The 17,237-nt window shown below is 42.4% G+C and overlaps 1 protein-coding gene and 1 long non-coding RNA gene across 7 annotated transcripts in view; one reads left to right on the top strand and one right to left on the bottom strand.

Annotated features, from left to right (window-relative positions):
* Positions 1–17,237, bottom strand: part of PDLIM7 (PDZ and LIM domain 7) — a 184,574-nt gene that overhangs the window by 129,918 nt on the left and 37,419 nt on the right. The gene's annotated exons all lie outside the window — the stretch shown is intronic.
* LOC137563955 (uncharacterized) overlaps positions 1,024–17,237 on the top strand; it is a 100,667-nt gene continuing 84,453 nt past the window's right edge. Inside the window, exon 1 of the long non-coding RNA XR_011030479.1 lies at positions 1,024–1,112. This is a non-coding gene — a long non-coding RNA (uncharacterized lncRNA). The remainder of the gene's footprint in view (positions 1,113–17,237) is intronic.

Raw genomic sequence — 17,237 nt, 5'->3', positions numbered from 1 at the left:
GCTGAAAGTCAGGATAGTCTTGAGCATTTGGAAGACTCCAGGGTCAAGGTTAAATTCATAGTTACAATGACATTATTGGGAGGAGACACATGAGGTAAGGGACCAAAACGTGTTAGGAACAGGAGAGGGTGTTAAGGTTTAGGCATTAGGGGAAGAGGTGATGGTAAGATTTGCAAGGTTTTAACAAAAATATCCTAGACCCAGTTCCAGTACTGAAACCCCCTAACACTAACAATAAGCCAATGAAGTGATACTAGGGCACAGCTAATAAATACAGCTCAGAAGAATGAAGTCCTTTTGTATGGTCTGAATAGTGTAATGGTTAAGGGCTCTGCCTCTGACACAGGAGACCTGGCTTGGCTCTGCCTGTTCAGTATGCCAGCACCTATTCAGTAGGAGACCATGGACAAGTCTCCCTAACACTGCTACTGCCTATCCTATGTGTATCCTAGTGGCTGCAGCTCTGGCGCTTTTAGTACACCAGGAGAAAAGCACAATATAAATGTTGTGTGTCTTGGTCTTGGGTATTATCACAAGAGACCACTGAACTGCAGGGAAGCTGGAAACACCAGCCAAATGATCTGATAGTAGGCGGTACGCGATGATTGAAAAGCTATGAGCAACTGAGCCTGTCCATCTCCAGCAACAGGGTGAAAATTAAAGACACAGAAGATATTTGGAGCACAGATGTAGTGTGACTTTAATGTGTGATTTTTAAAGCATGTCAGGAGTGGGTGGTGTGGAAAGGAACAAACTGTACACACTGCTGCTTCCAGAGAAAGATATATTATTAGGAATCATATTGCTGTGGTTGAACTGTAAACCATGTTCATCGAACATCAAGATTTGCATTTTTCATCAGTGCTGCCAGAACCGCACAAGCCTTAATTACTGGCACAGTCAGATGTAGTGGAATGCGTGCCCTAATTAATTGCTAGGTCACACAATCCTGTGAAATTTCTGGCAGTTTACAGGGCTGATGCACAACAGGAACTACTAAAGTGCTCACCACAGGCTAATTATCAGGCTGTCCACAACAATACGGTCAGCCAGCAATGTCCGTGTATGGCTGCTGCTGATTTATAGAGACACACACAGCTCATCACAGCTCGGTAAGATTATTCCAGCTATTGTAATCTTATGGTAAAAAGGGATTTCTCATAATCCAGGCTCTCTCAACCAGGGTTCCCTGCAACCCCAGAGATCCTAGATTACTCTGCAGGGGTTTATTGCATTGTCCCCCATTAGTGGAGGATGCATGATAAAGCACACTATAATAGGGGGTACTGTAAAAAAAGAAAGCACTAAATTGGGGGTAAGAATAATAATGAGCACATAAAAAAGTACTAGAATAAGGTGGCACTGTAATAGGGGGTAGTAAAATAAACAGCCACACCTACCTTTAAAGACCATGCCTCCTGCAAAATAAATGCAGGAGTTCCTTGAGATGCATTGAGATCCAAAAATTATTTGCAGGGTTCCTCCAGGGTAAAAAGGTCGACAAAGGCTGGCTTAGATAGTGTGTATATACAGTATGTAGCTGTCGTTAATGTGCGGTTTGAGCAAGACCTGGGCCAATATGAAGTTAACTTTTTCTCCTGAGTTTTCTCCTAGGTAATTTCACACCTGGTGATAAAGTTATTGGAGAATGAATGGGAGGAGCGCTGACTTCTGTGTGAAAATAACCCGTGAGCTGAAGTGGTTTAAAAAGAAATTGAAAAATGATCCCCTAGGAGAGCACACAGGAGAACAAGTTAATTGTATATAGTCCGTCACTTCTGACAATAAAGCACATATTGGTTTGTACATACGGTACTTACAGTATAATGGGTATCAAAAGTACCCCAATAATAGACCAGATCTATCCAGCGCCCTAAAATTTGTATCTCAGGTTCTCAATAAATCCATTATAATATGTAGGCAATATGTATATACAGGAAGTTATAATAATAGCAGACAACAAGCAAACCCAACAGAAAAGCCCAGTGATAAGGGATTTCTTTCAAGGCGAGTGGTTAATGCTGGGACTTGTAGTTCACTTCCTTCATTCACATCCACGGAACATCATGTTGCCCACTACAGTTGGTTTATTAAAACCATTCATCCTATAATTAAATGGGTAATAGTGGTCCCAGATAAGTAACATTTATATAAAACTACTAGTTGATTATGCACAACTTTTCTCCTGGGATGTTTCAGTCCAATACTGTATGAGTTGTCCAGTGATATAATTATTGTAGAAGCTACAAAACGTTTCACTAAACATTTCTTTCATTTCTAAAATACGCCTCTCTAGCAAGTCTTATTGCAGAGGGGAATTTGTACAGTAAAAACAGTAAGCAATTATCCCACTAAAGCCTTTTGTATGATGGTAAGCTCATGTAAATATAAACCTGTGCTTCTGGTGGTCTGATTACGTATTTGCCATCATCTGGTCACTAAAAAGGTTTGTCATTAAAGTCCACCTGAGGGGTGTGAGGCGTGCATTGGCAGCTGAGGGCAATCACGTGCCGCGCTATAGTTTAGCCATCCAAGCTTTTTTTAGATGCTTGATGCCCTTAGTCAGCCAGTAACTGTGTCACTGACCCCCATGATACGCTCTACTGCACATTTATAATCAACTACACAACACTAATCTCAACCATCTAATTTGTTCTACTGGTGACGCAAGTCCCATCAGCAAACGATGATGTGTTACAAGGACCTCCTACTACTCAGGCCAGCGTTTTAAATCATGAGCGGAGGTGGAGGGATCCAGCCTTATGAGCAGGTTCCTGGCAACAATTACCTATTTCATTTGAGCTGTGCTCTTGTCTCCTGGCTTCTAGCATGGCTTGACTTGAAATAGCTCTACTCAAAACAGCTACCTGTTGTGGCTCTGTGCTACCAAATCTATTTTAAAGAACAGCCTGCAGGGCTGCAAAAGGAATCGGAGAGAGGCTGTAATTATACAAAAGCACAGCGCCTTGATTCGGCTTTGCTGTAACAAATGACACATGCATATCTGCGCAGTACATTATCAAAGGGTTTCCTAGTTCAATGCCAACAGCCTTTTTAACCATTTGATCAATAAAAACAAGTGTACTCCCTTATCCTCATAATGGGTAGACAACATTATACCTCAAGAGACATAAGCATAAATTATGGGAGTTAGAGGAGCCCAGAGGTGTATAAAACTAAGTTAAAAAACAACTAAAATGAAAAAAAGAGGGAGGTGGCTTACCTCAAAAATGACAATTTTATATACATAATAAATTACATAAAGTTGTCATTTTTGAGGTAAGCCACTGCGCCTCTTTTTCATTTTAGTTGTTTAACTTAGTTTTATACTCTGAGCGCCTCTTACCCCCCTTTGTGTTTCTCACCTTCCTTTTGGAGGGGTGTGATTTGTCTTTTGTGGCTTTGCCACACTTAGTACCAGTGTGTTTTCCTAGGAGAGCGACAGCATCCAGTATCTTCTGTACACCCAATTGTTTGTACATCTCCACCTGCTTAAAGTGGTTGGTAGCCCCCTGGTGCAACCTACCTTTGTGGGTATCTTTTTTCATCCCAGGTCTCTCAATTTGGTAACATATTGTGCTATCTGGGCTCCCATTGTCTCTGTGTTTTTTTGTTTAGTTTTTTTAAAGGCATCCAGCCATCCCCTCTTCACATCATAACCATGACAGAGGTTTATAAAGGATTCAAGTGTGGCTCCCCTCTGAGGCAAGGAGTTGGGCCTGACCTCTGAAGAATAAAAGTGAAACAAGTAGCAAGTAGAAAGGTCATGTATATGAAGATCTCAGTATGACCAGGGATTGTGCTGACTTCTCTAGACAAAACAAACAAATCGGAGAAATAACATAATGCACTGTGGACAAAAATCTGAATAAAACACAGACACAAGCGATCAATCGGATATAGGCCTTGATCACATAAAAAAAAAAATCACAAGTGTAATTGCAAGCGTTGATCACTTTAGTGAGCGCTTTTTAAAGCAAATTTTCCCAGCGCTATGTGAGTGATTTGTGATTTTTTTTGATTTGAGCTTTTCTTCCTGCAGACAAAATCGGTTTACAAGAGCTTTTTCAAGCGCTTAGTGATTTTCATATGTACCTTGCATTAAAGCACAAACGCTCAGGAAATGTGCGGGACCAGTGTTTGCGATTGGAAAGAATGCTCAACGCTCATGTGAGAATACTCACATAGAAAATCATTGCACAAGCACTTTTAAAAATCACCAGCACTTTAAAAAAAAAAATAAAAACTGAAAAAACAAAAAGCACACAGGGTGAATAAGCCCGTAGAGTTGAAAATGATAAGAAACTCTCATGCTGAGACACAATAATTAGCTTAGCCTTCTATAGTATGTGGGCTCTCCATCCATACTGTCCAGACTTTGAGGAATTTGGACAAACATCCCCTATTTTTATAAGTCATTTATTCCAATGACAAATTATAGTTGACAAGGCTCTTCCATTTTTTTCAGGGTAGGTACCTTTGGGTTCATCCAGTTTAGGACCGTTGTTTTACTAGCGAAATAGCAAGCTTTCTGTCAAGTACTTCTTGATCATTGTGTCCCATGTCAGGAAGAAAGTAATGAAAGGTTTATGTATACAGTAGCAAGAAAAAGTATGTGAACTCTCTGGAATTATATAAATTTCTGCATACATTGGTCATAAAATGTGATCTGATCATCTAAGTCACAACAAGACACAATCACAGTCTGCTTAAACTAATACCACACACAAATAAACGTTTCCATGCAGGAAAAAGTAAGTGAACCCCTAGACTAATGACATCTCCAAGAGCTAATTGGAGTGAGGTGTTATCCAGCTGAAGTCCAATGAATGAGTTGAGATTGGAAGTGTTGGTTACAGCTGCCCTTTAAAAAACACACGCTAGTTTTGGGTTTGCTTTTCCCAAGAAGCATTGCCTGATGTGAATGATGCCTCGCACAAAAGAGCTCTTAGAAGACCTATGATTAAGAATTGTTGACTTGCATAGGAGGCACACCACACCAACATCATAACCTCATCCCAACTGTAAAGTAGGGTGATGGGGGCATCATGGTTTGGGGCTGCTTTGCTGCGTCAGGGCCTGGATGGATTTCTATCATCGAAGGAAAAATGAATTCCAAAGTTTATCAAGACATTTTGCAGGAGAACTCAAGGCCATCTATCCACCAGCTGAAGCTTAGCTCAGCAGAAGATGGGTGTTTCAACAGGAAGACCCAATGCATAGGAGTAAATCAACAACAGAATGGCTTAAAAAGAAGAAAATACGCCTTCTAGAGTGGCCCAGTCAGAGTCCTGACCTCAACCCAATTGAGATGCTGTGGCATGACTTCAAGAAAGCAATTTACACCAGACACCCCAAGAATATTGCTGAACTGAAAAAGTTCTGTAAAGCGGAATGGTCAAGAATTACTCCTGACCTTGTGCACATCTGATCTGCAACTACAGGAAACATTTGGTTGAAGTTATTGCAGCCAAAGGAGGTTCAACCAGTTATTAAATCCAAGGGTTCACATACTTTTTCCACCTGCACTGTGAATGTTTACATGGTGTGTTCAATAAAAATGAAAACTGATGAACTTGCAGGCTTTTGAAGATACTTTTATAACCCTTTCCAGCTTTATGCAAGTCAACAATTCTTAATCGAGCTCTTTTGTGTGAAGCATCATTTACATCAGGCAATGCTTCTTGGGAAAAGCAAACCCAAAACTGGTGTATGTTTTTTATAGGGCAGGGCAGCTGTAACCAACACTTCCAATCTCATCTCATTCATTAGACTCCAGCTGGCTGACACCTCACTCCAATTAGCTCTTGAAGATGTTATTAGTCTCGGGGTTCACTTACTTTTTCCACCGGCACTGTGAATGTTTACACGGTGTGTTCAATAAAAACATGGAAACTTAATTATTTGTGTGTGGTATTAGTTTAAGCAGACAGTGATTGTCTATTGTAGAAACTTAGATGAAGATCAGATCGTGTTTTATGACCAATTTGTGCACAAATCCATATAATTCCAAAGGATTCTCATACTTCTTGCTACTGTATATAGTTCCTATACCTGTTCTAATGTGGTCTGGATTACTGCAGCCTTTTCTAGTTGCACTGTCTATGTAATATATCTAATCTTCTTTTCTTTGTCAAGCATTGTCGACCCAGGGAGGAATGGGCTGCCTCTGTAGTAATTAATACAAGTTATGCACGCCCATTGCAGGCTCTGTGTGCTTTGTTTACTGCTCACTCTCTGCTCTCAGTTTCAGCTTGTCTGTGATGCAGTTTGTGAGGCTGATAAGGGAGGGAGCTGCCTGTCACATGCTGAGAAACTGTGAGAATCCCAGACTGGAGTGCAGATAATTCACTATGTAACAAAAACTTGTAGTATACTGTAACACAATATATATATATATATATATATATATATATATATATATATATATATATATATATATATATATATATATATATATATATATATATATATATATATATATATATATATATATATATATATATATATCCTTAAAAAGGCAGTTCATGCTAGAGAACCCTCAAATAAAGCTGAATTACAACAATTCTGCAAAGATGAGTAGGCCAAAATTCCTCCAGAGCGCTGTAAAAGACTTGTTGCAAGTTATCGCAAATGCTTGATTGCAGTTATTGCTGCGAAGGGTGGCCCAACCAGTTATTAGGTTCAGGGGGCAATTTCTTTTTCACACAGGGCCATGTAGATTTGGAGTTTTTTTTTCTCACTAAATAATAAAAACCATCATTTAAAACTGCATTTTGTGTTCAATTAGGTTATCTTTGACTAATAGTTAACGGTTTTTGATGAGCAGAAACATTTAAGTGTGACAAACATGCAAAAGAATAAGAAATCAGGAAGGGGGCAAATAGTTTTTCACACACATATACACACATATCATACATACACACACACACATAAATATATACACAAACATCACTTTCTGGTTAGCGGCCATGTTTTTTGTTTGTACACACTGCCTAAAACTGGCAATTAAAAGCCAGGATCATGGCGAGAAGCGGCAAAGAGGGATCCAGGAGATCACAGTGACCCAATTGGTATGTTTTTTTATTGTACAAATCGGACAGTACAGATTCTCTTTAATGCAGTTTTATATTTATTTTTATAGGGCATTTCTTTTAACCAGTTCCAAATTCCTGCTACGTATATATACGCCCGTGTTTATCACTAGCTGATCAGGGGCGTAATATATATATATATATATATATATATATATATATATATATATATATATATATATATATATATATATATATATATATATATATATATATATATATATATATATATATATATATATATATATATATATATATATATATATATATATATATATATATATATATATATATATATATATATATATATATATACATATATACGCACTGTATACTTACCACTGCCAATTGCGATTCCAGCGCTGTTTCCGCCGCACACCCGTTCTTCTGTGATCAGGGCATGAGAATCAACTCATTCTCGGCCCGATCACAGTGACTGTTATGAATGGGAGAGAGAGAATCTCTCATTCATAACCCCAAGGAAACGGTTACAAACAGTTTTGTTCCTATCTGCTGTAAACAGCAGACAATGAACTAAGTGTAGTGCCATCTTGTGGCCAAAAAGTAAAATACAACCAAATACATACCAGTGTAACTTAAGACACTTTTACATTCAAGCATTTATTAAATATTTACTATTGTTTAAAGTCCTTATTACTTTTTTAATTAAAAGGAGGTTTTACACTATTTTGTGCTGTGTGCTCTGAGTTTGTGCAGAAAGAAGGTTAAAGCAGATCCGAGATGAAAAACTAACTATAACAAGTAACTTGTCTATATATCTTATCTAAAGTTTAGATAGTTTACACAGCAAATCTAGCTGCAAACAGCTTTAATAGAGTATGATTATTTCTTCCTGTGATACAATGACAGCAGCCATGTTGTTTGTAAACATTACACTGAGGCAGGCTTATCTGTATCTTGATCACTAAGCCTGTGAAAAAAAACCCTAATCACCCCTCCTCCCTCTTCCCCTCTGCCTCTGAAATCAATGGCTAGTAACACCTCCTCCTCCTGCCCAGACTGAGCTCCCATGAGCCATTGCTACTGCCAAGGCTCTCTGAAAACCTGTGAGCGTGGTTTATTTAGTTTATAGGGAATTTGAGTATTAAAACAAAAAAGTATTTGACTTGAGGAATGCCCTATAAACAATAGGAAAGGAACATAATTATGCAATGCGTAAAAGTTCACCTCAGATCCACTTTAATAGCTGCTGACGGTTTAAGCACAAATATATATTGCAGTGAGCAGGGGATCTATCTGGGGAGTCTGCGGTGTTGATTGCCCCCTCATCTCCCTCACTGGATGTTATCAAGTTTGCAGTGGCACATATGCCGTTATGCTTAGTGTAAGCCATCTGCACTATATTGTTGTTGTTGTTCTGAGGTGTTTTTACAATGAAGCACGCTGACTGCAGATACAGAAAATGACTTGAGATTGTGGACTGCTATTGCAGGGAGGTTAATGATTAAGCCTAGAAATCGTGTGTACACACTAATTTACTATTGCTTTTTTTACGCAACACCAAGTTTACTTAAGGACCAAGGTATTTTGCAATGATCGGTGCTGCGTGGGCTCTGCAACACCGATCAGGATTGTGGCATGGCGATCAGACTTCCCCCCCCCTTTTTTCCCCACTAGGGGGATGTCCTGCTGGGGGGGGGGGTCTGATCGCCGCCGGCCATTACTGATTAGCTCCGCAGCGATTTCCTCCCTCTACCTCTCCCAATGAGCGGCGCAGGACGGATATCCGTCCTGCGCCTGATAGGATAGGTTTCAGCCTATCAAATGACGGCGATCCCCGGGCAATTAGAGGCCGGGGATCGCCGATCTTCCTTACGGCGCGCCGTTTCATGTAAACAGCGGGGATTTCTTCCCCGTGTGTTTACATTACGCGTGCGAACCGCGATCGGCGGCTCGCACACGGTTCACGGAGACACCCTCCGTGAACTGGCATGGATTTCCATGCAATACCACTAACGACCCGCCGACGCCTATCGGCGTTGGGCGGTCGTTAAGTGGAACTCCATGCAGTTCTCCTTTAAGGGGCTCAGGAAGTGTTAATACAGCAGTGACTGTTGGTCACAAATCACACACGCCTCCCCTTCATTAACCCATTCGCTCTGAATGAAGGTTCCCTGTTAGAAATCATCTACTAGATATATACTCTTATTGTGATCTATAGTCTTATTATGAATTAGTTTGTGAAATTCTCAGCACTATACGAATCTTAACATCTAATGGATTCTTAATGAATAATTATGTGTTAGACTATAAATAAAGCAGCTTTTAAACATGCTACATCACAGTGTGGTTATCCGCACCGAGAAAAGATGGAAAAACAGGAAGTGCATTACCATAATGAATCATTTCAGCTAATCTTGTGTTACAGATGGCAATACTGACACACAGTGACAGAAGTGAAATATATAGTGAACATTTCGACATACACAGAAAGCTAAAGGACCAGGAACAAACCCTGAGAGAAAAATTAGTCACAAAAGAGTTCAGAGTATTCTGAGGCATTCCAGTGTTAGCATATTTAGGCCTTGTGTCATCTTTATGACCTGTAACGTAATGCAATTTTTGGGCTAGTTCAGAAAAGCAGTTGTTTAGCACCATTCATCTAACACCTGTCAGTGAACCAGAAACACCTGATCTGCAGCATCTGATCTGCATTGTTCAGAGTCTATGGCTAAAGTATTGGAGTCAGAGGAGCAGCAGGACAGGCAGGCAACTGGTATAGATAAAAAGGAAATAAATATGGCAGCCTCCCTATTCCTCGTGTCCCTTAAAGTGTAACTGTCGGGCATAAAATCAATTCTTTATTTTTATCTGGTAAACAAGTAATAAGGATGCTAACCAGGCAATCCAAAAAAGTTAAAATCACTGTTACTGTATATTCCTGCGTATAAGACTACTTTTTAACCCTTGAAAAGCTTCTGAAAAGTTGGGGGTCGTCTTATACGCCGTGTGTCATTGATGCGGGGTGATACGCCCTATCCTGTTACCACCTCTCAGATCGCGCTGCTGAGAGAGCACAATCTATTCTTCCATACCGCTCTGATAAACAGGTAGACCAGGAGAGCTGACCAGTCTACTTAAAGTGACACTGAAGCGAAAAAAAATTATGATATTATGGTTTGTATGTGTAGTACAGCTAATAAATAAAACATTAAGATCAGATACATCAGTCTAATTGTTTCCAGTACAGGAAGAGTTAAGAAACTCCAGTTGTTATCTCTATGCAAACAAGCCATTAACTCTCCTAAGTTTAGTCCTGGAGAGGGCTGTTATCTGACTTTTATTATCTCAACTGTTTTCTTTTCCTCTGCTAGAGGAGAGGTCATTAGTGCACAGACTGCTCTGAAAGACTCATTTTGAATGCTGAATGTTGTGTAATCTGCACATATTATAGCATGATGCAATGTTAGAAAAAAACACTATATACATGAAAATAAAAATATGAGAATATTTTCTTTGCTGCTAATCTTCTAGTAATTATTCATAGTACACAACCAATTCACTATATCATATTTTTTTTTCCGCTTCAGTGTCTCTTTAAGGAGAGTTGACCAATGCAACAAGTCAATTAACTATACACTGTTATATACTGGGTGACACATACAGTACAGCACCAGTACATTATTTTTTTATTTTTATTTTAATTTGGTGTGCGTTGGAAGAGGGGTAGTCTTATATGGCGAGTATATCCCAAACTCTATATTTTAACTGGAAAAGTTGGGGGGTCGTCTTATACGCCCAGTCGTCTTATACGCCGGAATATACGGTACTTTTCTTGCTGATAAATGATCATTCCCCAGATTACCTGACTCTTATTTGGTACGTTGCCACACAAAGGAAGTTGCAGGGCATGCTGGGTTGTCCTTTTTTGCTTCTGTACATTAGTTTAGTCTGAGGGGAAATAAAGAAGCAAAAAAAAAAAAAAGACAACCCAGAATGCCCTGCAACTTCCTTTTTGCGGCAACGTACCAAATAAGAGTCAGGTAAACTGGGGAATGGTCATTTATAAACAAGAAAAGTAAGAGAGATTTTAACTTTTGGATTGCCTGGTTAGCATGCTTATTACTTGTTTGCCAGACAAAAATAAAGAATTGATTTTTGATTTTATGCCCAACAGTTACACTTTAATCAGGTACTACTGAGAAATGGCCCAACCTTTGAATGCTTGCGATTTCCTGCAAAACAGGAATCATAAATAATAACAATAACATATTGGAAGTTCCTCATCATTTATAAATATGTATACCTTGAGAGGTGTTTTCAAATCTACACATATCCTAAAACAGTGGTGACTACTGTATATTAGGCTCTTTTTATGTGTAGATTTATTTACATTCAGTTATAAAAATAAAGTTTATGGCAATTCTAAAACAAATGTAGAATATCTGTATTTTAGGAGTTAGGGCACAAAAAATACTGTAGAATCATGGCCACCACAGAATGAGAAGCGTCCCTGCCAGGCTGCCACTAAAGAGCAGTCAGCAATCATGCTTGTTACGCTTGTTACTCTTAAAAGACCTCAGTATCTATTTCAAGACCTTACAATTTCCAGCTCTGCACTGCATATGAGAGAAGACAGCTATTCTGGGACTCTGCAGCAAGGATGTCTATGGGAGCAAAAGGTCACAAGATGGCGCTCTCTCCTTGTTCATGTGTGCAGAGCTCAGGGCACCAGGAATTAACTCCTGAGCAGCCAGCACAGGAAATCCAAATGCAAGTAGTGGTGGAGGGTGTCAAATTATACGAATAGAGTATTATTTTCTGATTAAAGCAATAGTAAAGATAGCAGTTCTGGATATTCAGATGGCCGGGCAACCAAAACTGTTATTGGAATGTCAGTGAAATGAATCCCTACTATTTTTCAAGCAGTGTTAAGACTCTGTTCCTACAGCTGTTGAACTCACTACCTGTCACTGTCCGCTGTTTTCGTGCACCGGCCAGACGCTGGTCAGTGCTCGAAACTGGCGGTGGCCAGGCGGACCCATAGAGTCACATTTGAGCCCAGCTGCAGCCATGCTCAGACGCGACGTTACAGTTCTCTGCCACAGGGTAATGCCGGCCACCATGTGTCAACCGCTGACATGCATGGTGTTACTAACGATACCATTCCGCTGCATTTTAATTGCACTCGAATGGCACTCGTTGGCAGCAGACAGGATGCCGAACTGCCCAACAAGCTGAACTCCCTTCTGAGGGCCCTTTTTCACCGCACAGCTGAATTGCAAAATCGCTAGTGATTTTTAAATCGCTAGGGTTGCGACTATCATATAAATCATGAAACGTATTCTCCACTATAGTGATTCGATTTGCAAATCGCAATAGCTTTCTGGAGCGATTTTAAGAGTGATGATGCAATGCAAATGAAAAAACGCAATCGCATGGCCAAATTAATGAAAAATCGCTAGTACAAAAAGGCTGAAAGCGGTTCTGTGGAGGGTGAAACAAAAACAAAACTGACACTTACCTGGGGCTTCTATCGCCCCCCTGTAGCTGCCATATCCCGCACCGTCCTTCTCCGTTCCCTGCCGCTGGTCTCATCCGATTATTAGTCTTACTAGACGAATAGTGTGCGCTCCCGCTTGCATCTCCGGGAGCTTACTGCACAGGCGCAGTACGAGGTTCTCTCATACTGCTAAGCTCCCGGAGACGCGAGCAGAAGAGAGCACGCAAGCGGCCACGGGTGTACAGCCGTAGTCAACATAGAGGAATAAATTAGACTGGGACTGGAGGCAAGGAACGGATGATTGCAGGGGAATGGAGCGGGACATGGCAGTTATAGGGGGCTGACAGAAGCCCCGGGTAAGGGCGACTGCTAGTGGAAAAGGGCCCTAAGTGTCATTTTGAGGTTTTTTTCCCCCTTCGCAGAACCCCTTTAAAGATGATGAAAAAAATGGTTATAAAAAAATAATTGGATCACTTTTTGCACAGAAATCCAGCAGAAATTGAACGCAAAGGATGTTAAGGGGAACTAAGCACCCTTTTCCCCTGCAGTTTTTCCTGGTTTCTAATAGCTATAGGAGCTGCCATGTCCCCCCCCCCCCCTTCTAGCTGCCCTTATTTATCCAGGAGCAGGTGTGAAGATAGCATGTGTGACTTCTCTAAGCTCTTTGAAGCACAATATCCTATCTCTCCACCCCTCCCCCTGCTGATGAAAGTTTTTGTTTGCTTTTAGCTGTGTGCAATAAAATAAATTACAGCAGTCCTCATCTGCCCGAAATGTGTCATCCTGTTTCCAGAAGTAGGGCAATAAATCCCTCTGCTAAACTTTTAAATGTAAAAAGAAGAGGTAAAATTGAAGGTTTTTTTTATAATGAACCACATTGTTAGCATGCATTTTAATGTGCTATTGAGATACCCTGGGTGGTAAAAAAAAATGGTGCTTTGTTCACTTCAGTCTTCATTTCAATCAAAGTATTTCACTTTAAACTGGGGAGAGACTCTTTGAAGTGTGTCACCATGGGTGTAGATAGGAAAGACACTTAACTCAGCCTTACAGCTTCCTTTTTATGTTTACATATCAAACATATAAATCCTGTTTTAAGTGACTAGACCGCCTTGAATTCTGAGAAAACTCACAGTAACGTGCACCATGTGTGCATCTAAACTTATGCCATGAGGGCTGTGGAATTGGAGTCGGAGTCGAGGCCGGGGCCATTTGGGTACCTGGAGTCAGAGTCGTTGATTTCATAAACTGAGGAGTTGGAGTCGGGAGTCGGATGATTTTTGTACAAAATCCACAGCCCTGTTAAGTATTAGACTAAGGAGTCAGAGTCGAGGAGTCGGAGTCAGGGCCATTTTGGGTACCCGGAGCAGGAGTCGGAAGATTTTTGTAACGACTCCACAACCCTGTGAATCTAGGACAGTACTGAGAGATCCTCCAGGGTCAAGTTACCAATTGAATGAGTTTCTACACTCTCAAATCCATTGGCACAGTATAAATGAATAATGGCAGTCTGCAGTTGTTCAAAAACAAGCCCAGGCAAACATACATACCACTCTTTAAATCACCAATACACCTTTGAAAAGTTTAGGAAATCATCCAGTGGTGTGCTCCATATCACCTGATAGCAGAATATCAATCTTACAATGAGGCTGTATTAGGTGGCCATATAGAGAAAGAGAAGCTCACACAGGGTGCTGTGGTAGTGGCGATCACAATGGGCAGAGATTCCCTGGGACAGGACAGTCATTTATGATAAGTTCATGTACTTATAGAAAATTGTAGCTGTGTAGTAGTAAATAATAATGTAACCCTGGTTGGTACTAAACAATAAAATACAAAATAAATAAATCACACCAATGGTAAGTGTAGAAGGGGTTTTTGAATAGGGCCCTCCGCACCTTCTTAAGGTGGCCATACACAAGCAGACATGCTCAAAAGAGATCCCTTTCTGATCAGATTGGGTTATACTCCTGCCACACACTGCAAATCGATTACTAGATTTCAGCATGAAATCTGCACTGTACAAAATGGCATTAGGCAGCTCCTTTGTTCCCCAGATAGTATTGTCCCCCCAGGCCCAAGAGTTGGCTGATGGGCCCTCCAGTTCTCTACCCAAGTGCTCCCCTGTGGACCCATTGGCTGAAGAGTACTGGCAGCAGTGGAGCAAACTCACCTGTACCACCCACACGCTCCCTCCTGTGTCCTATCTCCTTCCCTGTGGGAGCCTGTTCACTGTGTAACATGGAGTCACGCAGAACAAGAGCCAGCAGGGAAGGAGGACATGGATTAAAGAAGGGAGCACCCCAGCCAGTTCACTCTGCTGCCGCAAGTACTCTGCAGCAAATGGGGCCACAGGGGTGAACTATTAACTTAGGGGGGGGAGGGAGGAGCTAGGGGCCATCACCTGGCTTTGGGGCCCTGACGCCATAGGCCATCAATCTAATGTTGCAACTGCCATTGATCTTCCCTTCATCACGATTAATATTTTGACTAATTTCAGATGGTCCCCCTGGTCCCTTGTCCACTGCTCACCACACATCCTAACCCCAGGCCCACTCCGGTCTCCCAACCCCCCCGTTCCCCTCCTCATACTTCCCACCTCACCCACCACAACCAAATTTACCCACCTAGCCCCTCTCCCCGCCGCACCTCCCACCCTCCCCATACCCACGAACATTCTCGCCCCAATCTCATTCCCATCCGCCCCATACTCAGACAATCTCTCCCTCTATCTGGCGCTCTCTGGAATGCCAGATCTATCCGCAACAAGCTTACAACTATCCATGACCTCTTTATCTCAAAAACCCTCACCTTTCTTGCCCTTACTGAGACCTGGCTCACCCCCTCTGACCTGCCTGCAGCTGCAGCCCTATCCTACGGGGGTCTACACCTCAGCCATACCCCAAGACCAGATAACAGGCCTGGGGGAGGGGTGGGCCTTCTCCTCTCCCCATTCTGCACCTTCTGTGTCCTTACCCCTCCCCCTTCTCTTTACTTTACCTCCTTTGAGGCCCATGTTATCCGCCTCTACCATCCCCTCCCAGCCATTATTGCAGTCCTATACCGCCCCCCCTCCAGTACTATATCGCACTTCCTAGAAAACCTTGCCTCCTGGCTCCCACACATCCTGTCCTCCGACCTCCCAACAATCATCCTCGGAGACTTTAACATTCCAATTGATGAGCCTACCACCTCTGCTGCCACTCAGCTTCTCTCACTCACCAACTCCCTTGGTCTCACTCAGCATACTAACGCCACAACCCACAGTGCTGGTAATACCTTGGACCTAATTTTCTCCAAAGCCATCGCACTTACCACCCTGGACATTACACCATTCCCCATCTCCGACCACCACCTCATCACCTTCACCCTCACTCCATCCAGCACCCCCTGTCCCCCTCCCCAAACTGGACGTTGGCAGAGAGATCTGCGCAACCTTGACCCCAATGTACTAGCCACACCTCTCCACTCTCTCTCCTCCTCCCTCCCCAGCCTAACCTGCCCCAACGAAGCGGCAGCTCAATACAACAGTAACCTCTCTGCAGCCTTAGACCATGCGGCTCCCCTGACCTTTCGTACCAACAGTCGCCCCAACCCCCAACCTTGGCACACTGCCCTCACAAGAAAACTACAAAATGAGACACGAGCTGCAGAACGCAAATGGAGGAAATCCCGCAACAACAATGATTTCCTGGGATACAAGACCAAGTTGCAGATGTACCATGCTGCCCTCGCTGATAGTAAACAGATATACTTCACTCACTTGATCGCTACCCAAGCCTCCAACCCACGTCGTCTTTTTGCCACCTTCAATGCCCTACTTAACCCCACACCTCCCCCCCCAACCTCCACCCTCTCAGCCACTGACCTATCAAATTACTTTATCAACAAAATTACAACCATCCGGAAGGATATTTCTCTCCTCCACTCTATCGCCCCCGCCTCCCCACCACATCCGACTCCTTCCTCTTTCTCCTCCCTTACCTCCTTCAATCCTGTCACGGGGGAGGAAGTCAACCAGCTGCTGGCAACTTCACCTGCCACTTCCTGCCCCCTAGATCCGGTCCCATCTGATTCTCTGCGCCCACATTTTTCTGATCTGGCCCCTGTCCTCACCCATCTGTTCAACCTCTCCTTCTCCACCGGCATCTTCCCCTCCGTATTCAAACAGGCCACTGTGCTTCCCCTACTAAAGAAATCTTCACTTGACCCTGCTCTGCCATCCAACTACCGCCCAATCTCTCTCCTCCCTTTTGCCTCAAAAATTCTTGAACGCCTGGCCCACCAACGCCTGACCAACTTCCTTAACTCCAACTCCCTTCTCGATCCCCTGCAATCTGGTTTTCGCACAGCCCATTCTACAGAAACCGCCCTCACCAAAGTGGTAAATGACCTCGCCCTTGCCAAAGCCGAAGGTAAATACTCCATCCTGCTCCTCCTGGACCTCTCCTCGGCATTTGACACTGTCGACCACTCCCTCCTCCTCCACTCCCTGCAGCTAATGGGCATTCAGGACCTAGCCTTAGCCTGGATCTCCTCCTACCTCTCCAACCGCTCCTTTACAACATTTTTCAATGGCTCCTCATCCACTCCTACACCCCTCTCAGTTGGTGTTCCTCAAGGTTCCGTCCTAGGACCCCTACTGTTCTCACTCTATACTGCCTCAATTGGCAAAATCA

This window comes from Hyperolius riggenbachi, chromosome 3 (assembly GCF_040937935.1).
Source record: "Hyperolius riggenbachi isolate aHypRig1 chromosome 3, aHypRig1.pri, whole genome shotgun sequence".
NCBI classification, from domain to species: domain Eukaryota; kingdom Metazoa; phylum Chordata; class Amphibia; order Anura; family Hyperoliidae; genus Hyperolius; species Hyperolius riggenbachi.
Note: the sequence above shows the minus strand (reverse complement) of the source record. Positions and strands in the feature narration are given on the sequence as shown.